Raw genomic sequence first — 12,931 nt, 5'->3', positions numbered from 1 at the left:
AAGATCAAGGACGACACGGATGTGGCGCGCCACTTCATCGGGAGGCGCGGGGCCCCGCTGCAGCGGCGCTCGCATCCGGCGTGGATGTACACCGGGGCCGGCGACCGGACCCGGCTGCCGCGCACGGACCTCCTCCCGGGGGAAGTGTAGTTCTGGGTGAAGAGTATCACCGGCGAGGACGAACCTTACCAGCTGCTCCCGCCTAGAGCGCACTCGCTCCACGCCGGGATCCCGAACCCGGGAGCCCGGGATCTCCCACTCTGCGACGAGTGGGGGATCGTGGAGGACCCCTCGGCGCAACCCTCAGCCCCGCAGCCCAGGTCCCGAAAGGGCAAGGAGCCGGCTGCCGACTCGGGGAAAGGGGGCCAAGGCCAGGCCTCCGTCAAGGCGGAGGGCTCGGACTCCGACGACTCCTCACTGGGCGTCGGAAGAGACCTCAACGATGACGACGGCGACGACGACGTTCCCCCGGTAGCTGGCGAAGTCGTGCCAGAGGAGGACGACGAGGAAGATGACGTCCCCCTGGTGAGGCGGTCCGAGGCGGAGCGGGCGGGCAAGCGGGAGGCCAGCCCACAGCTCCAGGAGCCACATGGTGACGTGGGGGCTGGGGCCTCCGACGACAGTGGCGCGGCTGCAGCAGCCGCCCCGACCATCCCGACAACTCCGACAGCTCCCCCCGCGTGAAGCGGCCCTCCGGCGAGGAGCATCCTGGCGGACAGGGTGCTCAAGCTCAAGCCGGCGGGGTAAGTCCAATGTTGTCCAGAACAGCTTTGATTTCGCGAAACTATTTTCTGCCTAACTAATCCATTTTTGTGTTTTCCAGTTCGTCGAGGAAGAGGGGGAAGGCCGGCGTGTCGCCGGCAGCGCCAACCAAGAAGCCTCGCCCGGCATCGGGCGGCGGCGACCAAGACGCTGCTGACGCAGCGGTTGCGACGACGGCAGCGGCCCTTAGGGACCGGCCCGGCGGCAGGTACGTGCAAGTTCGAACACTTCCTTTACCTGTTCGCACCAATCCCCATGCTTGACGCAGGTGCCGTTCGTGCAGCTGCCGGAGGGGCAGCTCCGGTTGCACCCGCGCCTACAGATGTGCAGGTCATCGACCTTACTGGCGAGGTCGACGATGATGCTCCGGTGGAGGTTGCCTCCGTCGGAGCCCTTCAGCAATCGGTCAAGGCGCCTGCCGGGGCCGTGACTGCTGCCACAGGTGACGCCACGCTAGGGGCGCCATCTGAGGCGGGTGACACAGAGCAGCCTCCGCCAGCCGGGGCGGGCGATGGTGCCCTGGAGAAGCCCCTGAGCCCCCAGCTCACCCCTTCGGATGAGCAGGGCGCAGCGGGGCTCGGCCATGCCGGGGGCGCGCCATCAAATCCCGACGCGCCCTCGGGGTCGTAGACGGTCGCGGCGGGGTCCTCCTCCTCCGCCGGAGCCGCCTTCAGCCTGGGAGCAGGGGAGCTCGCCGGACAGCCTTCGACCCCAGCGTGTCCCAGCAGCACCACGCCCGTGTCGTGGCGGAACTGGGCGTAGCGCGACGGGAGGCGAAGGAGCGGCGCACCGAGCTGCAACGGCTCCGGGAAGAGCTCCAGCAGGCGCGGCAAGCTGAGGCAACGCCTGCTGTGCAAGGGGTGCCGGAGGCGCAGGTCGTCCAGCAGCTGTGGGATCTCCAGCAAGAGCACCAACGGGAGCTCGAGCTGGTGAAGGCCACACACGCCAAGAGTGAGGAGGAGCACCAGGCGGCTCTGGACTCGTTCCAAGGGCGTCTTCGGGAGAAGACGGACTTACTATCCATCTACTCCCTGGAGATGCAGCGCCTCCGCCGCGAGGTCGGAGAGCTGGAGACGGCGGCCGCAATAGCAACAGAAGGAGCTGCAGGACCAGGCCCTCTCTTGGGAGCGCGAGCTTGCGGGGCAGCTCAAGGCCGCCCAAGATGCAAGCTCGTCCCTTCAGGGTGAGCTCGACATGGTGCGGCAGGAACTCCAGCTGATCGACGACGACAACACCAAGAAGGCGTCGGAGATCGGTAGGCTGAAGTCCGAGTGCCACGAGCACAAGCAGCAGCCCCAGGAGGCTCGCGGTGCGTGCACTGAGCTGCGGGCCCGCAGGACAGGGGAGGTGGACAGGCTAAAGAAGCTAGCCGACTCGGCGGTGGAGGCGCGGCAGGGGTTCGACATCCCTGTGACTTCCTTCGATGGGGCAGACATGGGGAGCTTCACTTCGTTCTTCACAGACTTCGTCGGCCGGCTGAGCGGCCTACAGAGCTGTGTCACGGCCTTTGGGGACCGGCAAGTCGGCCTCGTTGGGCAGATTCTCACCCGGGTCCACTCCGCCCACCCCGACTTTCCGTTCGAGTCGGTCTTCGACGCCTGGTCGAACGAGGAAGAGGCCAAGACCCACCGGGAGGCGGTGTAGGGCGTCGTGGACGAGATGGTGGCCGAATGCAGGGCAAGGCCGACGAAGACGAAGCCGTTGCTGAGGAGGTTGCCGGAGAAGCCCCCGATGCCGAGGATGCCCCTGACACCAACGCAGCCGCCCCGGGAGCACCTCCCGCGTAGTTCCCTTCCTTCTCTTTTGTTTTTAATTTCCCTGCAAGTGCAAATGGCGCGTGGCGCTTCAGAACTTTTTATGTTAGCTTTCCCTTGTCATTATCAGTGTTACTCGTCAATTTGTTTTGCCCAAGCTTTGATATATATCCAATGCTACTTTTACTGGCTTCTTTGCCTAAGACTAGCTTGTCGGGGAGGGCCTCTGTCTTTCTCGTGTTTTAGCCTTGCGTAGCCGGGGACTCTCCAACCTCATGCTTGGCCAGACTAGGGACCCGGGACGGACCCGCGGTGCCGACCTAGGACCAAACAACAACGGCTAATCACTCCGCCTGCGGGTTAACTACCCCAGCGCGCACGCCTCCGAGACGGACCCATGCGCCACGTGCGGGGGGATGCCCCCCGCATGCGTCCTTCCTACACTCCGGCTACACGGGGACCGAGCTTACCTCAGCAAGCCAACGTTACTAAAGGGGAAAAACCAAGGACCCAAAATGAGATACTTAGCTTCCCATTCCCTTTGGACTTGTAGCACCTTGCTGAGAGCCGTGGCAAGGACGCTGTGGCAGTGCACCCTCCAGCGACATGCACGGAGACATGCACCACCACAGCGTCTTCGCGACGCCCCTCGCCCACTGCATCGCCATTTCTGGTGTCGCTCCATAACAGATGCGGCTGGGCCGCGATCGTGGGAACACCCTCAGCGACAAGCGCAGAGGGATGCACCACCATCGCCTCTCTGTGACATCTCTTGTTTTCTTGCCCATTGCTAGTGTTGCACTTGACCTGGTCTCCTTAAATAGCCAAAGCGCTGTTCTTGCCTCCACACGCCCGGGACCACCAGTCGCCGCGTGGAGGCACTGGCCCTGTCTCGGTTTCCTGCACCAAGCCTCGAAGTAATTGCCATATATGTACAACTTACTCGCAAGACGACGACACTCGTGACCGCCCCACGAGCGTCATACTGTGCCTTCGCCTCATCCCTATCCTGCATGTCAGATTCCTGCAGTGCCCAAAGTACATAGCAAAAAAATTCGAAATGTACGAAAAACAATATAAGCTGGAGAACCTCCTGCCTCCCAACCCCCGGGCACAGAAGAGTCGACCTCAGACCTAGGTGTGAGCATCTCTACATTTCCACGGTGCCTCTCTAGCACGTAGCAGCGGACGGGTCCGGCAACTGCTAGGCCTTGTTCCGGGGCGTCCCGGCAACGAGCTTGGTTTTCGGGGTTCCGGCAACCCCCTACTCACAGCCAAGGATGAGGAGACAATTCTGTGCACCTGGAGCAGGAGACAGAAGCATTCGCAGACAGCAAAGCACAATATTTACCAATGCAACACTTATCTTTATTCAACTTTGTGCTAGCGGATTACAATCGGGCCTTGCCCGGCTACACTAGCTTAAAGAGGCACGCTGCAGCAGCGTCACCCGTTGGTAAGGCGTCACCGTTTCACGAGTAGAACTTGCGTAGGTGCTCAATGTTCCAACTATTGGGCACCGGCAAGTCTTCTTCGGTTTCTAGCCGGACAGCCCCCGGTCTGGTCACCTGCACCAGCCAGAAAGGGCCTTCCTAGATTGGAGTCAACTTGTTCCCGGCCTTCGTTCCTTGTATCCGGCGCAGGACGAGGTCTCCAACCTCGAGCCCCCGGGGACGGACTCTCCTGTCATGATAACGACAGAGTCCCTGCTAGTAGCTTGCAGCTCGTACAGCAGTCCGGCATCGAATCTCCTCGATGAAGGTAAGGTCATCAATCCTCTGCGTGTGTTGGCTCTTGTCGCCGTACGCACGTACCCGAGGTGACCCATACTTGAGCTCGAGGGGCAGCACAGCTTCTGCCCCGTAGACGAGGGCAAATGGAGTTTGACCCGTCGCCCGACTCGGCGTGGTCCGCAGTGACCACAGCACGGGCTGGAGTTCTTCAACCCAATGTTTCCCGTGGCCTTTGAGCTTGTCAAAGGTTCTCGTCTTGAGCCCCCGCAGCACCTCTGCGTTGGCTCGCTGAACTTGCCCATTGCTCCTCGAATGAGCAACAGAGGCAAAGTGAATCTTAGTGCCCATGTCCTCGTAGTAAGCTCGGAACACCGCACTAGTGAATTGTGTGCCGTCGTCGGTGATGATGCCGTTAGGCACACCAAACCGGCACACAAGGCCCTTGAAGAACTTGATGGCTGCCTGCGCCATGACGGCTTGGACAGGCTCCACCTCGACCCACTTCGAGAACTTGTCGATGGCCACAAGTAGGTACTCGTAGCCGCCAACAGCTCTCGGTAGTTTGCCGACGATGTCCAGCCCCCAGACCGCGAACGGCCACGATGACGGGATGACTTGCAGGGCTTGCGCTGGTTGGTTGCTCTTCTTGGCGTGAAACTGGCATGCTTCACAGGTCTTGACTAATTGTTCGGCATCGCCTAGTGCTCTCGGCCAGTAGAAGCCGTGCCGGAATGCTTTCCCAGCTAGTGCCCTGGAGGCCACATAGGGTGAGCATGTGCCTCGATGTATATCTTCCAGCAACGCGCGCCCTTCCTCCTGGGGCACGCAGAGGAGCATAACTCCGTTAGAGTTTTTCGTCCACCAGGGCGTACATTTTAGTTTGCCGGGCTACTCGCTCCGCGGCAATGTCTTCCTCCAGGAGAGTCCCGTCCTTGAGGTAGCGAATAATATCCGTCCCCCAAGGTGGTGGCTCCCGGCTAGTATATGCCACCAATTTGGCGGCATAGTCCCCTACAACTGCAGAGTCACCTTGAGTTACCGGAGGGGCTTCCCCGGCAACTGCCTTGGGGTCGACAGAGGCTTCGACTGCCTCTGCACGAACACCCCAGGAGGCACCTTGCAGCGTTCCGCTGCCCACTTGGACAATTCATCCGCAACAAAGTTGTCCTTGCACTTTACGTGCTCAAATCGAAGTCCTTCGAACTTGGACTCCAATTTTCGCACTTCCTCCACGTACGCTGCCATGTGGGGGCAGTCATAATCCTTGTTTACCTGGTTGATCACGAGTTGAGAGTTTCCGCGAACAACCAAGCGCTTGATGTCGAGGGCGATCACCGCGCGTAGCCCGACAAGTAGTTCCTCGTACTATGCCGTGTTGTTGGTGGAGTTGGTGAAGTCGAGCTGTATCACAAACTTGAGCTAGTCTCCAGTGGGCGACTTGATCACCACTCCGGCGCCGGTGCCCTTCAAGCAGAAGGCGCCGTCGAAGTACATGACCCAATACCCTTCGTCCAATCTACCGGGAAGGCTTGCTTCCGGCTCTTCTTCCCCTATGCCTGTCGACGTTCACTCCACGACGAAGTCAGCGAGAGCAGTGCTTTTGATGCTCTTGGTGTTTGCGAAACGCAGCCCGAACTCCGCCAGCTCCATTCTCCGCTCGGCCACACTTCCGGTGGCTTCATGGTTGGTGAGGGCCCTCTCCAAGCAGAACCCCGACACCACCGTGATGTTGTGCGCCTGAAAGTAGTGGCACAGCTTCCTTGAAGCGAGCAGGATCCCAAGCAGAAGCTTCTGGACCTGCGGGTACCATACCCGGACATCGCGCAGCACCGTGCTAACGAAGTACACGGGATGCTGTACTAGCCACTTGCGGGGGGCAGCCTCCGGGGGCTGTCCCCCGGATCCAGGGGCAGAGGAGGTAGCTGGGGGTTCCTCCGGCTCGCCGGGAGCCCCTGGCCCTTCCTTCTCAGCCCCCGGAACTTGCTCTTCTCTTTCGGCAACAAGCACGGAGTTCACCACCTGGTCCGTCGCTGCCAGGTACAACAGCAACGGCTCTCCCGACTTGGGGGCGATGAGGATCGGCGGCTACTTCAGGTACCTTTTCAAGTCCTGGAACGCCGCTTCCGCCTCGAGAGTCCAATTGATTGGACCCTTCTTCTTCATCACCTTGAAGAAAGGCATGGCTTGCTCGCCCAACCTTGAGATGAAACGCCCGAGCGCCGCAACGCACCCGTTGAGCCGCTGGACGTCTCTAACCTTGCGGGGTGTCTCCATCTTTTCGATCGCTTCGATCTTCTGTGGGTTGACTTCGATTCCCCTGTGAGAGACCAAGAAGCCCATCAAGTGTCTCGAGTCCACGCTGAACGTGCACTTTTCGGGGTTAAGCTTGAGCTTGATCCTGTGGAGGTTGTCAAATGTCTCCTGCAGGTCGCCGACGAGCGAGTCCCTACGTCGCGACTTGACGACGATATTGTCCATGTAGGCCTCGATGTTCCGGCCTAGCTGGGGTCCCAGACACTCGCGCAGGGCGCGCTGAAATGTCGAGCCCGCCTTCTTCAACCCGAAAGGCATGCACGTGTAACAGTAGCAGCCAACCGGAGTGATGAACGTTGTTTTCTCCTCATCTTCGAATGCCATCTTGATCTGATGGTAGCCGGAGAAGGCGTCTGGGGAAGCACAAAGACTCGCAACCCGCTGTAGAATCTACTATTTGATCAATACGGGGTACATGGAAGGGGTCCTTAGGACATGCACGGTTAAGATCAGTAAAATCTACACACATGCGCAATTTATTTCCAGCTTTAGGGATTACAACAGGGTTTGCTAACCAAGTAGAGTACAACACTTCCCTGATCGCCTCGGCGTTCTTGAGCTTCTGCACTTCCTGCTGGATGAAGTCCTTGCGTTCTTGTGCTTGCTGGCAAGCCTTCTGCTTGACGGGCCGCGCGTCTGGCCGCACTGCCAGCCGATACTCGATCACCTCCATAAGGATTCCGGGAAGATCTGACGGCTCCCAAGCGAACACGTTAGAGTTCTCCCAGAGGAAGGCGACGAGGGCGCTTTCCTATTTGTCGCCGAGGCTCGCACCGATGGAGACGGTGCGTGCCTCGTTGCCGACATGCAGGGGCACCTTCTTGACCTTGGTGCCCTCCTCCTTCAGCTTCGTACCCTTGCTTACGCACGGGCTGGAGCTGGAGCTGCCCCTGGCATCCTGCCCGGGAGCGGCTCGCGCCTTCTTCTGTGCGGGTTGTTCACCCACAAGTGGATCCTCACTCCCGGCAACGTCGTAATCGCCGGGATCCGCCACTGCGGAGGTCTTCACGACCTCGCCCACGCACCAAGCAGCATCCTTCAGGTCGCACTTGATGGAGAGAACTCTGTATGTTGAGGCATCTTCATCACGCCGTAGGCGCAATGCGTTGCCGTCATGAACTTGATCAGCGCTGGCCGACCAATGATCCCGTTGTACGGCAACAGGGTGTGAGCCACATCGAAAATGATGTGCTCAGTCCGGAACGCTTCCCGAGAACCGAAGGTCACCGGGAGCGTGATTCGCCCCATGGGCTGCACCACGCCGGGGTTGATCCCACGGAACGGGTCGGTGGGCTTCATCTGCTCCAGGGAGAGCTGAAACTTTTCCACCAGCTTGGCGGACAGTAGGTTGAGGCTTGCCCCGCTGTCCACCAGTACCTTGGTCACCGTCACGTTGTTTATGATCGACGACACTACGAGGGGGAGCACCCCTGAACCCAAGGGACGGATCGGATGATCGTCCGAGTTGAAGGTGATCGGCACATGCGACCACCTCAACGGCCGCTGCGCCTCCACGCTAGGGAGGAGGGCGCAGACCTCACGCGTGAGCCGCTTCAGGGCGGCGTGAGACGTGAGAACATACGCTTCCCCCGTGGATGCAGGCGATGTTGCGAGGCTCCTGGAAGCCGGGATCGTCGACGTCGTCGTCGTTGCAGACATCCCCGTGCTGCTCAGCGCGAGGCTTGTCGCGTCCCCAGGGAGGCCGGTCCTTGCCGCTGCGGGCCTGACCGCGACCCCCCGCGAGTTCTCCTTTGTCGCCACCGGCTGCGCCCCGGCCTGCTCCACCGCGGGGGTTGTTCGGGCAGTCCTGGGAGAGGTGCCCGATGTCCCCGCAGTTGAAGCAAGCCCCGGCAGCGCGGCGCTCCTCGTGTCGCTGCTCGCGCTTCTCCTTGATGGTCTGGAGAGTGCGGCAGTCCTGTGCGTCGTGGGTGGCGTTGGTGTGGATGGGGCAGCGCGCGGCCGTTGCCGTCTTGCGGTGCGATGCGCCTGCCGACGCCGCCTTCTTGGCGGGCCTCGGGGGAGCGCCCGGCTCCGCGGCAAGCACTTGCTTCCCGCCGCGTTTCTGGGAGCTCTTCTTCCCGAAGCCCTCCGGTGGTTTTGCCGCTGCTTTGGCGGCAAGCTCGGGTGCCAAGCGCCCTTCCTCGGCCATCGCGCACTTGTGTGCGAGAGCGTAGAGATCCCTTGTGGTCCGGATCCGGTGCGTGTTGAGCTTCTCACGCACCTTCGGGTCGCGGACGTTGATGGCGTACGTGTTGATGATCGCGGCCGCTTCCGCCTCAGGGATGGAGTAGGAGAGGTTGAAGAACCTGTTGGTGAAGTCCCGCAATGTCTCCCCCGATTTCTGCACGACCGTGTGCAGTTCTGCCATGGTTTCCGGGCACTTGTAGCCGCCCTGGAACACGTTCACGAACTGCTCGCACAGATCAGCCCAGGAGGCTATGGACCCGGTAGGCAGGTTGAGCAACCAAGTCCTCGCTGATCCTTTAAGGACCATCGGGAATCAGTTGGCCCTGATCTTGTCGTCGGTGCCAATGGCGTGCATGCCCAACGTGTAGGTCAGGAGAAAATCCTTGGGGTTCACGGTCCCGTTGTACGTCCCGAGCGTCGGCGCTCGGAACTTGCGGGGCCACATCACCCGGCGCAGCTCACGAGTAAACGCGGCGCAGCCGTCCTCGGCGCCCACGGAGCATCCTCCTGCTCCTCTGGGCGCGGGCGTTCTACCTCATGCCGGTGCCGATGCTCCAAGCGCTGGCGGAGGTCTTCCTGCTGGCGGACGTTCAAGATGCCTCGCGCGTCACCCCGTGTAACGGTCGGTGACGAATCCAAGGATCCCACGGGATCCTCGCCTCTTTGCCCTCCCAGTGGGGGAGGGTGTTCTCCGTGCCTTGAGACGCGGGGCGCGTCTCCGCGTCTCGGGTTCTGCTTCCGGCATGAACCAGCCGGGGCACCCTCGCCTTGCGGCTGCTGGGTGGCGAGTGCAAGGAGCGCGTCTAGCTCCGCACTCCATGCTTCGTGCGCCGGTGTGCCTTGCGGTGGCTCATAACGCACCATGACACGCGTGGCTATGATGGCTTCCGCCGGGGTCTGGGCGGGAGGCTGCCCTCTGCCCTGTCACCCGGTGCCCTCAGGTGAGTGGGGCGAGACTCCGTCAGCGTCGCACGCGACGCGCTGTGCTCATGGCATAGCTACCGCTGCGCGTCTTCGGCCCGCGGGTGGACTCGCTGGCTGGTGGGTGCGGCATTGTGGCCGCAGGCCCAGTCGGCCGATTGTCTACCGACGGCCGAGGAGGTGGAGGTGGCAGCTGTGACTGCTGCTGCTGCCGTGGAGGAGACCCCTGATCGCCTTGTGCTTGTGACGCGCGCACGGCGTCATGGGACCGAGTGCGCATGGCGACAGTGTCGCGCAAGTCGACCCGAGGCTCGTCTGCCTTTTTGGGCGACATGGCGAGCTAGTCGTTGAAGATGTCGCGGACCAAGAAGCCGGTGTGGATGACAATGACGCCGGTGGTCAACCGAAGTTTCTGCACGCCCCCCCTCCCTGGCGCACCAGATGTCGGAGCACGGTCTCCGGCACCGGGGATGCCGGGCACCCCCTTTTTGGTTTGGTGGAGGGCGAGGTGATCGCTCCGGCGATCGCCGGCGTGGCGATAGACACGAAGTGTACACACAAGAGTTTTACCCAGGTTTGGGCCACCCGGAGGTGTAATACCCTACGTCCTGCTTTGAGTTGTATTCACAAGTTTGAGTGCGTACAGATCACCCGGGGAGTTCCCGGGTTGGCTACTTAGGTGAACGTTGTGCTATGTTCTACTTACTCGGGTTCGAACTGAGCTGAACCCTTTGACCGGTGGCAATGGCCCTCCTTTTATAGACAAGGGGATACCACAGATGCCAATGCATGCAGCGTGACACGTTGCCTAGACGCGTGTCACAGCCACACGGAATACACTTTTGCTCATCCATGCTAGACGCCATGCAGCGCCCGGTCCACCCTACACGGTAGAAAAAATGGTTCTTAGGGTAGCCGCTCTAGCCTTGCTAAGCAAGACTAGGTCTGCCGATAAGTCCTGTCGGTGCATTAAATGCACTGCGCCCGCCGTCTTGTCCTGTCTTCACTGTTCTGCGGGTCCCGCCTGCATGCCCGAGCGCGGGTTGCTGGGGTGCACCTTCCCGGCTAGCGCACCGGCTAGTTGCCGGGAGGCGTTCTTTCGGCTTTTCGGGACCGGGGTTCCCAGGAGCATCTTGTACTCGGCCCTTAGATTTAGCTTCACTAGGGGTCGTCTCCTCGAGGCAGGTTTCCCGGGCTCGTCGCTTCCCGGGAGTCCTTCCTGATGGGGTTTCGTCACTGGCGACCCACGCGTCCCGTATCAGTGGGACCCCGTGGCCCACTGGTACGACAAATCTGGAAAATGTTTCCCAACCATTTTAAAGATTTCATGAGATTATGATGATCTTTAACCGAATATGAATTTATTTGGATCCGGTGCAAAGAAAATTGCTTCCTCCAAAACAACCAAAAATCCATAATTTGTTCAAATTCTAGACCCTTTACCTCAAGGTTTACGGTTTTGCTATGTAGAAGTTGACTGATTCTTAATTAGAGATCAGTCGACGTGCTCGACCGTCGGATATTAATCCAACGATGTCATGTGGGAGAGGAGAAAGGGATGACCCTGATATCTTAATTCAACGGATCTGATTTGTCAACTTAGACTTAATACATTTTTGACAAAACATCAGGCAACCAAAAAATAGGCACACCCCAAAGGTTTAATATCGTGGCTGATAATACATATAGTAAATTTCACGAAACCATAGTTTTTAGGGCGGTCATGTCGTTGAACCACAGTTAACGGAAAACCGTCCGCAGAACCACACTTCTTGAATCAAGTTGACTCAGTCAGCCTGAAAGCGAGTGGTTGTTTTTGCCTGATTTCTAAGAAGTGGGGCCCACCTGTCGGACACCACGTCGGCCTCAACCCGATCTGCCCTGTTAGCCCGCGATTAAACCTTACAGCCTCCTTCTCACTCCCGCAAGTTTTCAGGTCTGACGTGGCGTCCGACGGGTGAGCCCCACCTATAAAGATTTCAAGTAAAACCGCCTATAAACACCCGCTTTCGAGTTAACTGAGACAACCTGACTTAACAAATGTGATTTTGCGGACGGTTTTTAGTTAACTGTGGTTCAGTGACACGATTGGTCCAAAAATTATGGTTTTGTGAAATTTACCCATGATAATATGATAATTTTGTTAAGTTGATGTGTTAATGCAGGCATACGGTGGTGCGCACGTATATGTATTATTTTTTTTAGCAATCACGCATATGTGTTGCAGCAGGTCTTTTTGTTTAAAAAACAAGTTTTTTTTTTACCCAATGGACCACCCCATTTGATTTCCAGTAAAAAAACAAGTTGTGCAAGTAACTGTGCAAAAACCGAAAAGCGACTGCTGATGCTGACACGGCCGGTGTTACACCCACGAACGTACACCAAGAATTTTCCGCATGTGCGCGTGTACCAGGTTTGCGATGGACGCACGGATCTTCGTTTCGATGAACCAAATGTGGGGACAGAGGAGTACGTCTGCTAGAGCCCAACTCTTATTTGTGGCTGCTGTCAAAACTCTTATTAGTGGTAGTGTCCAGTCTTGTCAAGGTGTGTAAATAGAAAAACACAACTGCAATACCGCTAATGATGATGTGGGCGGAACAATGCATTATGTTTAGCGTGCAAGCCATGAATGTTTGAATTTTAATTCTTCGTAGAAAGATAAAATGAAAACAAAATGGATGAGAAATCGTGGAAGACCTCCGTTTTTTACTGTAGAATGTTCTAGGTTTGCCTTAAGTCAGACTTTTTAGATTTTGATCAAAAAGTATAAAACCAAACAAACATACATTTCAAACTCAGCATGCGTGCTTTTTTTTTCCGTGCAGATACATATGGTCGTTATTGATTTCAGAAAACATGATTTAAAATCAATATGTTACACACTCTTTCTCTTAAAGGTGGTCCAAAGTGAACAAACTGCATGCAACTGAAAAACTTGAGTTATGTGTGATTCCAGTATAATGCATGGTTCAGCTGAAAAGGTTACGTGTCGTTCCATTTTCATGCTTGCACGTTCAAGTTCTTTTTGTCGGCAACAGGATGCATCAGTAGCTGGATACCTATGCTCGGAACTCTTAGCGTACGCTGACAACGAAATAAAGGTGATAAATTTGCTGGATAATGGCATTCGTTACTGATCAGTTGTTAGATCCCAACACAATTCCAACTCTCTGGTAATGTACCAGGAAATTAAGAACCCCGCATTTCGATTTGCGACGAAATGAAAGGTGCCTTTCAGTCCGGAGTCCGGACGTACGT

This window comes from Brachypodium distachyon, chromosome 2, assembly GCF_000005505.3.
Source record: "Brachypodium distachyon strain Bd21 chromosome 2, Brachypodium_distachyon_v3.0, whole genome shotgun sequence".
In the NCBI taxonomy this organism is placed as follows: domain Eukaryota; kingdom Viridiplantae; phylum Streptophyta; class Magnoliopsida; order Poales; family Poaceae; genus Brachypodium; species Brachypodium distachyon.
Note: the sequence above shows the minus strand (reverse complement) of the source record.